Source organism: Acanthopagrus latus, chromosome 14 (assembly GCF_904848185.1).
Source record: "Acanthopagrus latus isolate v.2019 chromosome 14, fAcaLat1.1, whole genome shotgun sequence".
NCBI lineage: Eukaryota > Metazoa > Chordata > Actinopteri > Spariformes > Sparidae > Acanthopagrus > Acanthopagrus latus.
In genome coordinates this window covers 9,605,749-9,619,480 of record NC_051052.1, presented here as the reverse complement: position 1 = coordinate 9,619,480, position 13,732 = coordinate 9,605,749, and positions in this window count along the sequence as shown.

The following is a 13,732-nucleotide window of genomic DNA, read 5'->3' as shown; positions in this document are numbered from 1 at the left end:
CATTAATTCACATCAGTTTATTCTACTGCTTAGAAGTGCTATACACAAGAACTGGCCACCTGTCAAATTCATTCTCAAAACCCACAGAGCATATCACTAGAGTAACGGCTAACTGTCACTGCTGTTAGCTAGTTAGCTCGTTCAGGAGAGCATCTGCTGGTCCAGTGTCGGTGTTTACACCACTCACACAGGAGCTTTGGGCCGGAACGGGCTAGGTGGTTAGCATGCTAACTTCAGTAGATATCTCTGTAACACAACATGTAGATGTTAAGAAATGTTTTGTTGACATTCTGTTGATAACGTTACGTATTGCCCCTTTAACAGGCATTATTGAGTCTTAGTGTTTGATTTGAAAATGTGTGGTTAACAGCAGTGTGTACAGCTGCTGTCATATGTTCTAACATGGCATCATTTGCAGCCATCTGTAAATCTCTGATGCTTAAAAAAGCTTGGGATTAACAATATACATGGCATGTTTATATTATCGGTTATTTGACTTAACAAGCACAACATAAAAAAACTTCAATACAGTAGATGGTTGTGTGCACCTAAAACGTTAGTTTGTGGTCCACCAATAAACAGAAGGAGTAGAATTTGGAATCTTCCATGATCCTTTATCTGATGATCTGCACCAAAGGTTAATGGGGTTTTTCTGGGGGCTGAGACCCATCCTCCATCAGAGTTTAATTGAAATCCGTTCAGTCATTTTTGTGTAATGCTGATCACAATCCAACAATCTAAGTGGACACGGATGGAAACGTAATCTCAAAAACTTTACCTATACCAGTATTTCCATCACAGAGTTTAACTGCTTGACACAAGATGTCTCCTGAAGTTACATTTTTGACCACGACTGGCTTCCGAACTCATGATCGTCACAATTCAGGATGTCACAAAACCCTGCTCACTCTGACGCATCTTTAACTCTACTCTAAGGTGCGAAACCTTCCTCCTTGAGTAGATGAAGGTGAAAACAGCTCACTGCACACATTATTGTGCACAGTGAAGCTCAAACATCAATGATGAAACAATCCACAAACATTCTGGAGTAGAGAGGCAGTTTAATAACTCACACTTGTGAATGCAACAGCTAATATCTTAAATATAAATGTTTATTCCAATGTTAAGTAAAGGTACTTCAGTCATTTACTATGTTATTGCACGGTATGACTTATCGTAGTTTCCCAGTTAAATAAGAAATGTCAAATAAAGCAGCTGAGTATTATATTTTGATTTGCCACTGCTTCCATTTCCTAATAGCCGTCAGCGCAAGTACACTGATGCTGCTGCTTTTCCGGCCGCGGTAGCTGGGAGTTAAATTCATGGCAAACACTTGCAGCCTGGCCAGCAGCTGCCACTCTCTGTGTGCAAAGTACAGTACGTCCTAGATGGACACTTTTTGCAGTGCGGGGGGGAATGAGGAAGAAGGCAGCAGGCAGGGAAGAAAATGGATATCTGTACCTATTAGCTCTGGAGCTCCCGACTCAGATCCCAGGAGGATTTCTCACACAATGTTCTACAAACTGATGTTCCTGGAGGTCGGGCAGGGTTATCCGCAGCCTCCGAGAGAGAGACGTACCTCATCTGTCAGCCCAAAGGGGTTCTGATCCAGACTCCGTTTGACTGGGGGCTATTCTAACTCCACCTGTGTCTGTTTTCATATACAACTTTGTTATATACAACTGTTGTTTTGTCTTCCACCTTCCTGTAAAGCCGTGGAGAGTTTCAGGAGATTTGTCTGGCCCATTAGTTCCCTTATAAAATATTCAGATTTCATGTAAATTGCATGAAATAATTTATTTTTGAAAGTTTACTCGTAAGTGGATGACCTTTGTGAATAAACACAACACCACAGACTGTTTAGATTGTTGTCTTTAATTGGATGCAGAGGAGTTTGCCGTGCCCCAGGTGCTACTCACTCAAACTCTGCTAATTATGCAATTCTTCAAATACTTTCCATATTTTCTCCTTTCCCTTTTTGCTTATTCTGCATTTTTCATAATGCCGCTTAAGATTTGCGTGTCTGTGAATTTAAAATACTGCCCTCCGCCTGTGATAATGGGACAAATGCCCTTTCAAAAAACACACCGGCTTTGTATAATGATAGGAGGGAAAAGCAGCGGGCGGTTTTAATCCAGTGCAGGTAAAATAGCACCGGAGAGCAGTGCGTACGTTCTCATTTTCATCATGCTGTGTTAGTATGTTCGGTCTCGCTCTGTTTAACATGTATGGTGAGATGAAGTCAGTTATTCTCGCTGAAAGTATCCTCCTTTCATTGTTCTTCCTATCTGCCAGCTTCATTGACAGGACCTGACAGAGTGACACATGCATTGTTCTCATTAGCACGTATGCTATAAATACACAAAGAACAGTAAGGTGATTGATGCCTCTTTTTTAAAGATAGAACAACATACATATAATGTAATATTTATTTAATTGAGTAGAAGTCAAGTTATACGTTTATGCACCTTTTGTTTCTCCCTCATTGGCAAACTATACATTTCCACATGAGCAACATTATACAGTCGTATGGACATTGGCTGTGCAAGCTGCTCGTTCCTATAATGAGATTCACTGTCAGACGGAAACCTCAAGTGGCCGCGGTAATTACGACGGGAGCAAAGGAGGAAGTCAGGTGATGTACTATAAAGAGCAACAAACCTCAGGGACGAGGAGGGTTGAATGGATGGCTCAGGCTGCAGCGTGAAATGCAGGGTGCTGCAACACTTGACCGACAAATGGTCATCACTCAGTTCTTACATCATCAACAGGTGTGGTCCAGCCAACACAAGTAGCATCCACAGAAACTAGATGGCAAAAACCAAAGGAATGGCTTAACCAACCAGACGATGGACTAAACTGAAGGCAACAGAAGTTATGGTACAACTCAGGCGCTGAAACAGCATCTGGAAATCGCCTCCTTCCACACTTTCCATCGTCTGTGTCGGATGTATCACTCCTTGCCATTTCCTGCCTCTTTTTAATCCTGCCTTCGAGTGTGGCCTTTACCATCAGCTATAAATACTCTCACTTTCCAAAGTGGTCCTTCTCACAGCTGAAAGTAGAGTGAGGACTGTGACGCACATGCAGGTCTCATTTGGTTTTTTACCATATATATATATATATATATATATATATATATATATATATATATATATATATATATATATATATATATATATATATATATATATATATATATATATATATATATATATATATACACATGCTAAACACATGCTAAACACATACTGTACTTCTTTTTTGAGTTTGCCATAGAAATCGAACGTTTCAGCAGGCACACCATGTAACAATAACAGCCAAGGTACAGTCTGACATGGTAATGAGGCTCCACAGTGATTTTAAAACCATGGTGCATTGGGGAAGCTTTCACCAAGTGACACACTATTGCGAAGACTAAAGCAGCTCTTATTTGCGAATTACATCTTAAAAGGGGGACAATGAATACACAATTTGTTTTGTAGTGTGGCTTTTGGATTTATCAAGGAAAATGCAAGGTGAGACGATCAACCCCTGGCAAAACATTGGATTTCTTTAGCTTTGTCTCTGTTGCATCAGTCGATTCTTTGATTCATAATTGGGCAAAAACACCACAATCAGACAAGCCATTAACAAGAGTTCTGTAGCAAAAGATGTCAGAGTACAAATACTTTGTATACAGCTGAACGTGACCCCTTGCAAAACAGGAAGTACTGTAGCCGGATAATTAATCTGAGGTTGAGGTGTGTCTTTGTTCTGCCAAAAGGAGCTAAATATGCTGTTATGTATTTATTCCATCGTGTGCACACCTGGACCTTGTTCTCTTCAAGTGTGGAATATAGTTACTGACAGAGACATGGAAAAACACTTTAGCACACGGGCTGTCTGCGTATTTAACCTTCTGCACTTTGAATCCTGTCTTACGAGATTCTGCAATTGAAAAAGGGCTATGAATATTTAATGCTTCTAATCCCCCTTTCACACTGGACAGAATAGCCCTCTAACATCCAAAAACATCTGGCTTTTGTCTTCAGTGAGAAAGGGAAGAGTCAGCAGTAATATTCATCAGCTCCAGCTACAATCGGCAGTGATGGAAATATGTCACCTGGGCGAACACGTTAGTTTTCGCCCCTTTTTTGCGATGCCATGACACGCGTCGCCAGAGCTTTCCATCCGTCTCTGTTCAAGTAACACTTTTAAGTTGGCTTTAACTTTGACAAAGTGTCTGTGGTAACCCATCTCCTGGCAAAAGACCCTACTCACACAGCGTCCATTTCCCTCTGCAGTCACACTCAGAGTGGGACACTTGGATGCTGAGATAATGTTATGCTGCTGTGTCCTGGATTACAAGGCATACACATGTAGGGAATCTCACACATTTCCATAATATCACTTCTGACGGCTCAGCAACAGAAAAGGTGCTGAAATCTGGAAGGCCATATTTCAAGGTAAAACTACATATTTGATGACCTGTTAGCTAACGTTAGTATTCTGTACATCAAGGACGTTTCCCTTCCAGGCATAGAAAAATGTGTCTTGATATTTCAGAATTAATTTACACCTTTCCTATTGTATTGTGTAACAGTATCAACCCATAACGTTTGCAAGGAAGTGGTTGAATGCCAATGTTAGCTCGTGTCTAACTGAAGGTAACGGGTTATCAGATATGTTGTTAATCTTAAAATAAGGACTAGTGTCCCTCCAGATGTTCACTATAATTATCTTTTCAGTTGCAGATCAATCGAGGAGTGGTGAAATCGTAAAAGATTGTCAGATTCCCTTTGTTTATAGATCTTGCAATATGGATCATAGCCATATAACATTTGAGCTTCATTCTGCATATACAGTCAGGTCCATATACATTTGGACACTGACAAAAGATTGTTATTATTTATTTATTTATTTTTTGCCTGTTTAATGAAATATATTCCAGTTATAGTTTTATAATCATTTGAGGGTATCCATATTCAAATTGGATGAAGGGTTCCGGCGCCTCAGGAAGGGGAAGCAGTTCTCCACCAACACTGTTTACAGTGGAGGTGGGGAGCTGTTGACCTCGACTGGGGATATTGTCGGGCGGTGGAAGGAATACTTCGAGGATCTCCTCAATCCCGCTGACGTGTCTTCCATAGAGGAAGCAGAGGCTGGGGACTCGGAGGTTGACTCATTCATCACCCAAGCTGAGGTCACTGAGGTAGTTGGGAAGCTCCTCGGTGGCAAAGCAGCGGGGGTGGATGAGATCCGCCCTGAGTACCTCAAGTCTCTGGATGTTGTAGGGCTGTCTTGGTTGACACGTCTCTGCAACATTGCATGGCAGTCGGGGACAGTGCCTCTGGACTGGCAGACCGGGGTGGTGGTCCCCCTATTTAAAAAGGGGGACCGGAGGGTGTGCTCCAACTATCGGGGGATCACACTCCTCAGCCTCCCTGGGAAAGTCTATTCCAGGGTACTGGAGAGGAGAATTCGGCCGATAGTCGAACCTCAGATTCAGGAGGAACAATGCGGTTTTCGTCCGGGCCGCGGAACACTGGACCAGCTCCATACCCTCCGCAGGGTACTCGAGGGTTCATGGGAGTTTGCCCAACCAGTCCACATGTGTTTTGTGGACTTGGAGAAGGCATTCGACCGGGTCCCTCGTGGTATTCTGTGGGAGGTGCTCCGGGAGTACGGGGTCGGGGGCCCCCTGTTAAGGGCCGTACGGTCCCTGTACGAGCGGAGCAGGAGCTTGGTTCGCATTGCCGGCAGTAAGTCAGACCTGTTCCCGGTACATGTTGGACTCCGGCAGGGCTGCCCTTTGTCACCGGTTCTGTTCATTACTTTCATGGACAGAATTTCTAGGCGCAGCCACGGGCCGGAGGGGATCTGGTTTGGGAGCCACAGGATCTCATCTCTGCTTTTCGCGGATGATGTGGTCCTGTTGGCTCCTTCGAGCCGGGACCTCCAGCATGTCCTGGGGCGGTTTGCAGCCGAGTGTGAAGCGGCTGGGATGGGAATCAGCACCTCCAAATCTGAGGCCATGGTTCTCGACCGGAAAAAGGTGGCTTGTCCCCTCCGGGTTGGGGGAGAGCTACTGCCTCAGGTGGAGGAGTTTAAGTATCTTGGGGTCTTGTTCACGAGTGAGGGAAGGATGGAGCGTGAGATTGACAGGCGGATCGGTGCGGCGGCCGCAGTAATGCGGTCGTTGTACCGGTCTGTCGTGGTGAAGAGAGAGCTGAGCCGAAAGGCGAAGCTTTCGATTTACCGGTCAATCTACGTTCCTACCCTCACCTATGGTCATGAACTTTGGGTCATGACCGAAAGAATAAGATCCCGGATACAAGCGGCTGAAATGAGTTTCCTCCGCAGGGTGGCGGGGCGCTCCCTTAGAGATAGGGTGAGGAGCTCTGTCACCCGGGAGGAGCTCGGAGTAGAGCCGCTGCTCCTCCACATCGAGAGGAGCCAGTTGGGGTGGCTCGGGCATCTGTTTCGGATGCCCCCGGGCCGCCTTAGGAGTTTCAACTCCTTAACATGTGCCACCCTCTTTTAAAAAAGGCACCAAAAGTAATTGGACAATTGACTCAAAGGCTATTTCATGGGCAGGTGTGGGCAATTCCTCATTTTGTCATTATCAATTAAGCATATAAAAGGCTTGGAGTTGATATGAGGTGTGGTGCTTGCATGGAAGATTTTGCTGTGAAGACAACATGCGGTCAAAGGTGCTCTCCATGTAGGTGAAACAAGCCATCCTTAAGAAAACAAAAAAAACCTATCAGAGAAATTGCTACAATATTAGGAGAGGCAAAATCTACAGTTTGGTACATCCTGAGAAAGAAAGAAAGAAAGAAAGAAAGAAAGAAAGAAAGAAAGAAAGAAAGAAAGAAAGAAAGAAAGAAAGCACTGGTGAACTCAGCAATGCAAAAAGAGAAACCCATTGACAACAGCCAACCAAGTGAACAACACTCTCCAGGAGGAAGGCGTATCAATGTCCAAGTCTACTATAAAGAGAAGACTGCATGAAAGTAAATACAGAAGGTTCACTGCACAGTGCAAGCCACTCATAAGCCTCATGAATAGAAAGGCTAGATTGGACTTTGCTAAAACAAATTTTAAAAAACACCAGCTCAGTTCTGGTAGAACTTTCTTTGGACAGATGAAACCAAGATCAACTTCTACCAGGATGATGGTAAAAAGCATGGCGAAGGCGTGGTACAGCTCATAATCTAAAGCATACCACATCATCTGTAAAACACAGCGGAGGCAGTGTGATGGCTGGGGCACGCATGGCTGCCAGTGGCTCTGCGTCACTAGTGTTTATTGATGATGTGACACAGGACAGGAGCAGCCGGATGAATTGTGAGGTGTTCAGAGACATACTGTCTGCTCAAATCCAGCCAAATCCAGCCAAACCGATCGGGTGGAGTTTCATAACAGGGATTGACAATGACCCAAAACATACAGCCAAAGCAACCCAGGAATTTATTGATGCAAAGAAGTGGAATATTCTCAAGTCAGTCACCTGATCCAGACAGAAAGGCCCAACAGCAACTGAAAACCCCTGCAGTAAAGGCCTGGCAGAGCAGTAAAAAGGAGGAAATCCAGCGTCTGGTGATGTCCATGAGTTCCAGACTTCAGGCAGTCATTGCCAGCAAAAGGTTTTCAATCAAGTATTAGAAATGAACATTTTATTGTCAGTTATTTAATTTGTCCAATTACTTTTGAGCCCCTGAAATGAGGGGACTTTGTTGTTTTTTTTTAAAAATGCTTTAGTTACTCACATTTTGATACAATCTTTTTTGTTCAACCCACTGAATTGAAGCTGAAAGTCTGCACTTCAACTGCATCTGAATTGTTTCATTTAAATGTCAATGCGGTAATGTACACAACCAAAATTAGAAAAACTTTGTCTCTGTCCAAATATTTATGGACCAAATTTTGGTAAAACTGATTGCTGATTATATGTACTGTAATTTATGGCAATGTTCCCAAAAATTGGCAACCAAAATCAGTCATCTTCAGCTTATCCGTATTTACAAAGAAAATAAACTTTCATGCGGCCTACTTACTCGGGTGAATGTGGCAGTGATGTCACTTTACCCACAGCTGATGCGTGTGCATTTTGTGCCTCCCGGACCTCTATACCGCTGAACCTTTACTGTACAAGTTGACCGCGGTGACTTCACACCTCATGAAACCAGTCAAGGGTGCACTCAGTGCATCATAAAAAACCCCTCCAGCACAGCTGGGAAGTGTCGGGGAGGAGTCAGGATTTCTCATAGACAAAAAAAACAGGACATCGCCCCTCCGTGAAGAATATGCATCAAATTTAATGCAATGAAACACGATTTTTGGGGAGGGGAGCTTCCTGTGAAAAAAAGCCTGAGGTGTTTACAGTGTGAGTTATGCTCTCGCTCACTGTTGTTTATTGCAGAGATTGGGGAATATTCTGAGAGTGTTTCATGGTGACATTTTGCGATGTGTTCCGCAGAGGGAGAAAAGGCCGCAGAGGGCAGTAGAATTTATTGACTGAATTTCACAGTTATAAATGGGTCTTTTACAAGTGACATAAAGAAAATGATCTGTTCTGCGCCTAGGCGGTGGAGATCTGTAAACTTGTTCTGTGTACTGCCAGCAGTCATGGCAGTAGTATTGAATAAAGTTTCATTCAATAGACTATAACTTTGCTTTTGATAAATATTGTGCATAAAATCGAAGATGGAGGCCAAGTATTTAAAGCACGCAAATTGTTTCTTGCACCGAAAAACATATATTCCATCTACAAGCAGCAATATGTTCATTCTCCTTAGGCACTGTATGAACAGCCTGCATTTGCATGTTTTTGGAGCTATGTTCGCTATCATTGTTTTATATGTTTTGTTAAAACCTTAGGATTCCTTTCTGCTCTGAAGACAGTCTACGGGGAGATCTCCAGAGGAATAATCGTCTCCAGAGAAAAGCCGTTTACAAAAGAGACCACTGTCTATGCTGCACAGTGTTATTCAAACAATCCATATCCCTCACAAAACCACCCCAAGGCTTTAATGTCTTTCCTCAGACTGCTGCGGTATGAAAAATACAGCTGTAGCAAAAATGGTGGAGAAATCAAGCAATTTCATCTAAAACAGAGTCGGAGAATTATAGTTTTCTGCAGACTGGGAAACTTTTTTTTTCAGCAAATAAACAACTTGCTGTTGCAGAGGTGAGACAGTCTGAGGGTGACAATATCTTTGAAACAGACGCATCATTCATTTTTTTTCCTCCCTTCAAGGGAAAGTCAAATGATTGAAGAGAATTCAAGGAGCAGGTTGTTTCTCACGGGAAGCAAGTGGCTTTGTCTCCGTCGCTCTGAAACAGTATTGCAAGAAGTGCTCAGATGTTTTACCTAAAGGTAACTGATTATGAAACATTCTCAATTGAATCACCTATTTATGACCTACATAATCAAACACGCCCAGCAGCCAAAAGATTTTGCACTGTTATTATAGTTGATCTTGATATAGTTGACCTGTCGACAGGTCAGATCTGACTCATCCAGGTTGTATAAGATATGAAATTATCAAGAAAGAAGCTGCTTTCTAGTCTGTTGCCACCTTAAATTAAGTTTACATGCACAAGCCAGATCAAGATCTCTCAACAGGAGGCACAGGCTAGTTAGCTTAGTTAGCCATAGAGCTAGTAGTCTGGAGCTGTTGATCGCAACTAGTTGTTAGCATGCTAACTTTAGTAGCCTCTGCAACACAATACTTGTTGTTGTATACCATGACTTCAAAACTGTTATTTCCTCACATTTTGATTTTTTTACATTTTAGTTCATTTTTTTCAGAATCAACTTAAATTCTTTCACACCGGACCTGTTACTCAAATTTTGAATACTTAATATACCATACAATGAGGTTCTTTAGTCCGGTGGTTCCAAATCTAGGGGTATTGCTCCTTGGAAGGGTCACTGATTAAAGTGGCCCTGAGATGGTTGATGTGAGTGAAAAGAAGAAAAAGAGTTCTCAAATTCATATGTCATGATCCTTGTCTCTTATCTTTGCTCCGAGTTTTGCTTCAAATTCCTCTTTAAGTCAGAACCATTTGTGAAGTTTAATAAGGAAAATACGCTTTGGTTTAAACGCTGCCGAATTCATCATAGACATCTGATAAATGACAAGGGGCCCAGAGGGGTCAAAAGCCAGAGGGGTTTAGAATGACTGGTTTAATCTTTAAAAGTGCTTTGTGTTTTATAAACGTGTCATATGTCTTTTAGTAAGTGGCACAGCAATGTCAAGTCCACCACTTAGGTTTAGAAATATCTCAAGAAGTCTTAGATAGATTGCTATGAAATTTATCGCTGATATCCGTGCTGCCCAGAGGATGAATCATAATGACTTGTCTTCTAAATCCACCATAAAGGCAAACTTTTAATGGTTCCAAAACTTTGGTTTGTACCTAAATACCTTCATAACTGATGAAATTCCCACCAGCCTCGGCTGAACTTCGTGTTAAGTGCTAATTAGCAAATGTTAGCATGACGTTAGCGCTCCGCTCAAAGCACCACTGTGCGGAAAGGTACAGCCTCAGACCGCCATTAGTCTTGTTAAGTTTTTAAAGTTATAAAATCTTAATATGAAAAGCAGCTGGAGCACATGCAGCTGTCAGATTAATTTAACTGAGTGAATTGTACATCGATATGGAGGAAACTCTCAGGTGAAGCGCCTCAGAGTTGGACTTCATTCGTCTAACTTTCCACCAATACGAGAAACAGGAGATGCGAGTGCTGGACACACTGTAGCGGGGCTGTAACGACTGACTGAAACTACGTGTACAAAATCAAGCTCCTTTTACAAATGACTAGTTTATTCAAATTCTATTCAAATCCTGGCTGCTATAAGCTGTCAGCGCTTTGTCATATTTGCACGGAACCTGACAGGGATCACCTGTGTGGGCAGCACCGTGACAGCTTGTATTTTCTGTCAATGAAGTTTGAGTTCTTGTCAGTGGCACGATTTCCTTTGTCTACTGAGTCATCATGACTACTGCCGCCTATGCTCTCCACCAACGTTTTCTTCCATGATTTAAAACAGGGGCACTATGTAGTTTTAGAGAAGAAATTGTAATATTTACAATAGTAATGAGGTAATAATACAAACTCAGTTTTGTTTTGTTTTTTTTTTGTTTTTTCTTCTGTAACTGAATAAACAAGCTGTTCTCATATCCTCAGAACACTGTTTGAAGCTAGAAAGGTGGCAGGGTCCGCCAAATATAAACAAAGTGAATTAGTATGAAACTGTGTTGTCCTTTGAGGTCTGTTTGTTTATTCAGCTTATTCAGCCGTGACAACGACGACAGTTTGTTTATTAAGTTTATTTAGATCAGTAAGTGAAGAACTTTCTCTGAACACAATTTCTTCCCCAAAACTACACAGCGCACTTTCAAGCAAACCGTTCCCTGCGCTCCCCTCTGAGTTTATTTCTCAGAAGAAAAAAAAAAAACAGACGGACTGGTTGTTTTATAGAGATTTATTTCAACCTGTCACAGAAAGAAGGAAAGAAAAATGAAAATATAGCACCACTCAGTTGTAATTCATCAATATTCTCCGGTGCCGGAGGCCTGAAAAGCCGGTCACATTTCCTGGAAGATGCCATTCATAGCTCTGATTCGAAATCTATTTCCAGCTAATCACACCCACAACAATAGCAGTGACGTCAACCATTAGGCCTCACGGGTGCTTCTTTAAATAGTATTTAAGACTCACAGCGCGGGTTCGGGCTCACAGCGTCTATCTGTCTAAGACAGAACAGCCAGCCTGTGTTTTGGATAAAGCCCCTAAGAAATGACAAACCTGGACGTCAGCGGACTCCACAACTTGAGGTCTGAAAATTCTAATCACGCTCTTTATTTTCTCGGTATTAGCTTTGCATTTGCTGTGGATAAAAAGGAAAAAGAAATACATCTTGGCTCTGTTTTGTTGTCTGGATCATGCTGTGTCTGACTGAATTAAACTTGCAAACAACATTGTATTCTCTTCTTGATGATTATATATGTAATGGGTGACTTAAGAAAATATCCCCACAAATAATGAGCGTGACCGGGTTTAAAATCAGCATGCCACGTATGACGTTACACATAATCTATTTCCTGTTTGAATTTATTAAAAAATCACTTCAAACTCCTATGTAAATGTATACATAATCAGATTTACAGTTAAGAAAACAAGCCCATTTACATCACCACCCGTGGCGATGGAAAAGGAAAACGTCAATTACTCCTCCATCAATTCACGGCTTTGTTCGGTGTTTGCGCAAATAGACATCTCTGATAAAAAATAAATAAATAAGCGGACAAATGCTCGGAGTCAGCATGCAGGATCCCGAGTGAGTCATTATGCCACAGTATGTGATGACCTACTTCACATTAAAAGACTATCTGGCTGTTGTGCAGCAGGCCAATTTACTTCATAATGATGACAGAAGGAGAGAGTGTGACAGGGAGCAAAAGAATGAGGGAGAGAGAGGCTGAGAGACGTGTCATGTTAGCTCTACAGACCTTGTTCTTCTAAGGCAGTCAAAATGCCTCCGCTGCGCCCACACACCTCTCTAAACCTCCTACACACACACACGCACACATACACACACACACATGCACAAACACGCCATAGCCCCAAGCACAATCTCTGAGTGCGGTTAAAAAAAAAAAAGTAAGAAAAAAAAAACTTCAAGTGGTAATCAGTTTGAAGGAGAATTTAAAATTAAAGTGCAGCAGGTTCCTCAGAAACTCACTATGGTCAATTTTTTATTTATTTATTTATTTATTTTTGCAGAACCCTCACTTAGTATCTATCCACCTTAAAGTGAAACTCTCACCAAAATGCAACCTAGGCTTTTTTTTGTGAATGTATGAGTCAAACCTTTGTGTAAAAACATAATTACGATGAAAAAGGCACTTTTAAGATTGACCATATTTTCGTTTTCAGCACAAACTCGTTTTCAATGGGAGTGCATGGGGCACTTCTACTCTAGCATCAAAGTCGCTATTTTAAAAACACTAAAGAGGCTCGACACAACATGAAACTTTGTTCGTAGTATCACCAGGTTCTCTACACACAGCTCAGCTGAACCACATACACTCTATCCGGACGTGTCGATCCCTGAGCACGTCTGGGCTGCCATGATGACAGCTAGAGGAAGAAGCTACTGCTAACGTGAGTTGTTCAAAACTTTTTTAGCAAACTCTGTGTGCACAAACAATGTTCTCGATGCTCGTGTTCATGTGTAGAGACCCTGGTTTCACTTTAATCCTAGCCACCATGATCCCTTGTGCAAATTATGGGTGTGACCTCAAAGAACCTCCAGTCAAATAATCGGAACTGTCATATTCCATGGAAACTGGATGTTCCTTTTTGCTCTGAGAGTGATTATCATTTGTTTGTTAAGATCAAGGTTAGCAACTTCTTAGGGTGAATACCACTAACCTGATTATTATTTCTCACTTAGCTAACGATTATAAAAGTTTTGAAAGAGCCAACGGTGCGTCAGTTATTATGATATCTTGTTGATTAGCTAGCTCCGCCGAGCACTGCATCATTCATAAATGTGTTCCAGGTGGCCTCTCCAGGAGATGTAAAGCTTTTTGGTTCTTGCACACAGTTGTGAATTCAAGATGTTTGAGGGGCAGGTGTGAAAATTATGAAAAAAAATAATAATGATAAAAAAATAAAAAAAAACCCTTGGTCGCAGTTCCATTACGGTGGTTTATGAATGCTAGTTGTCCC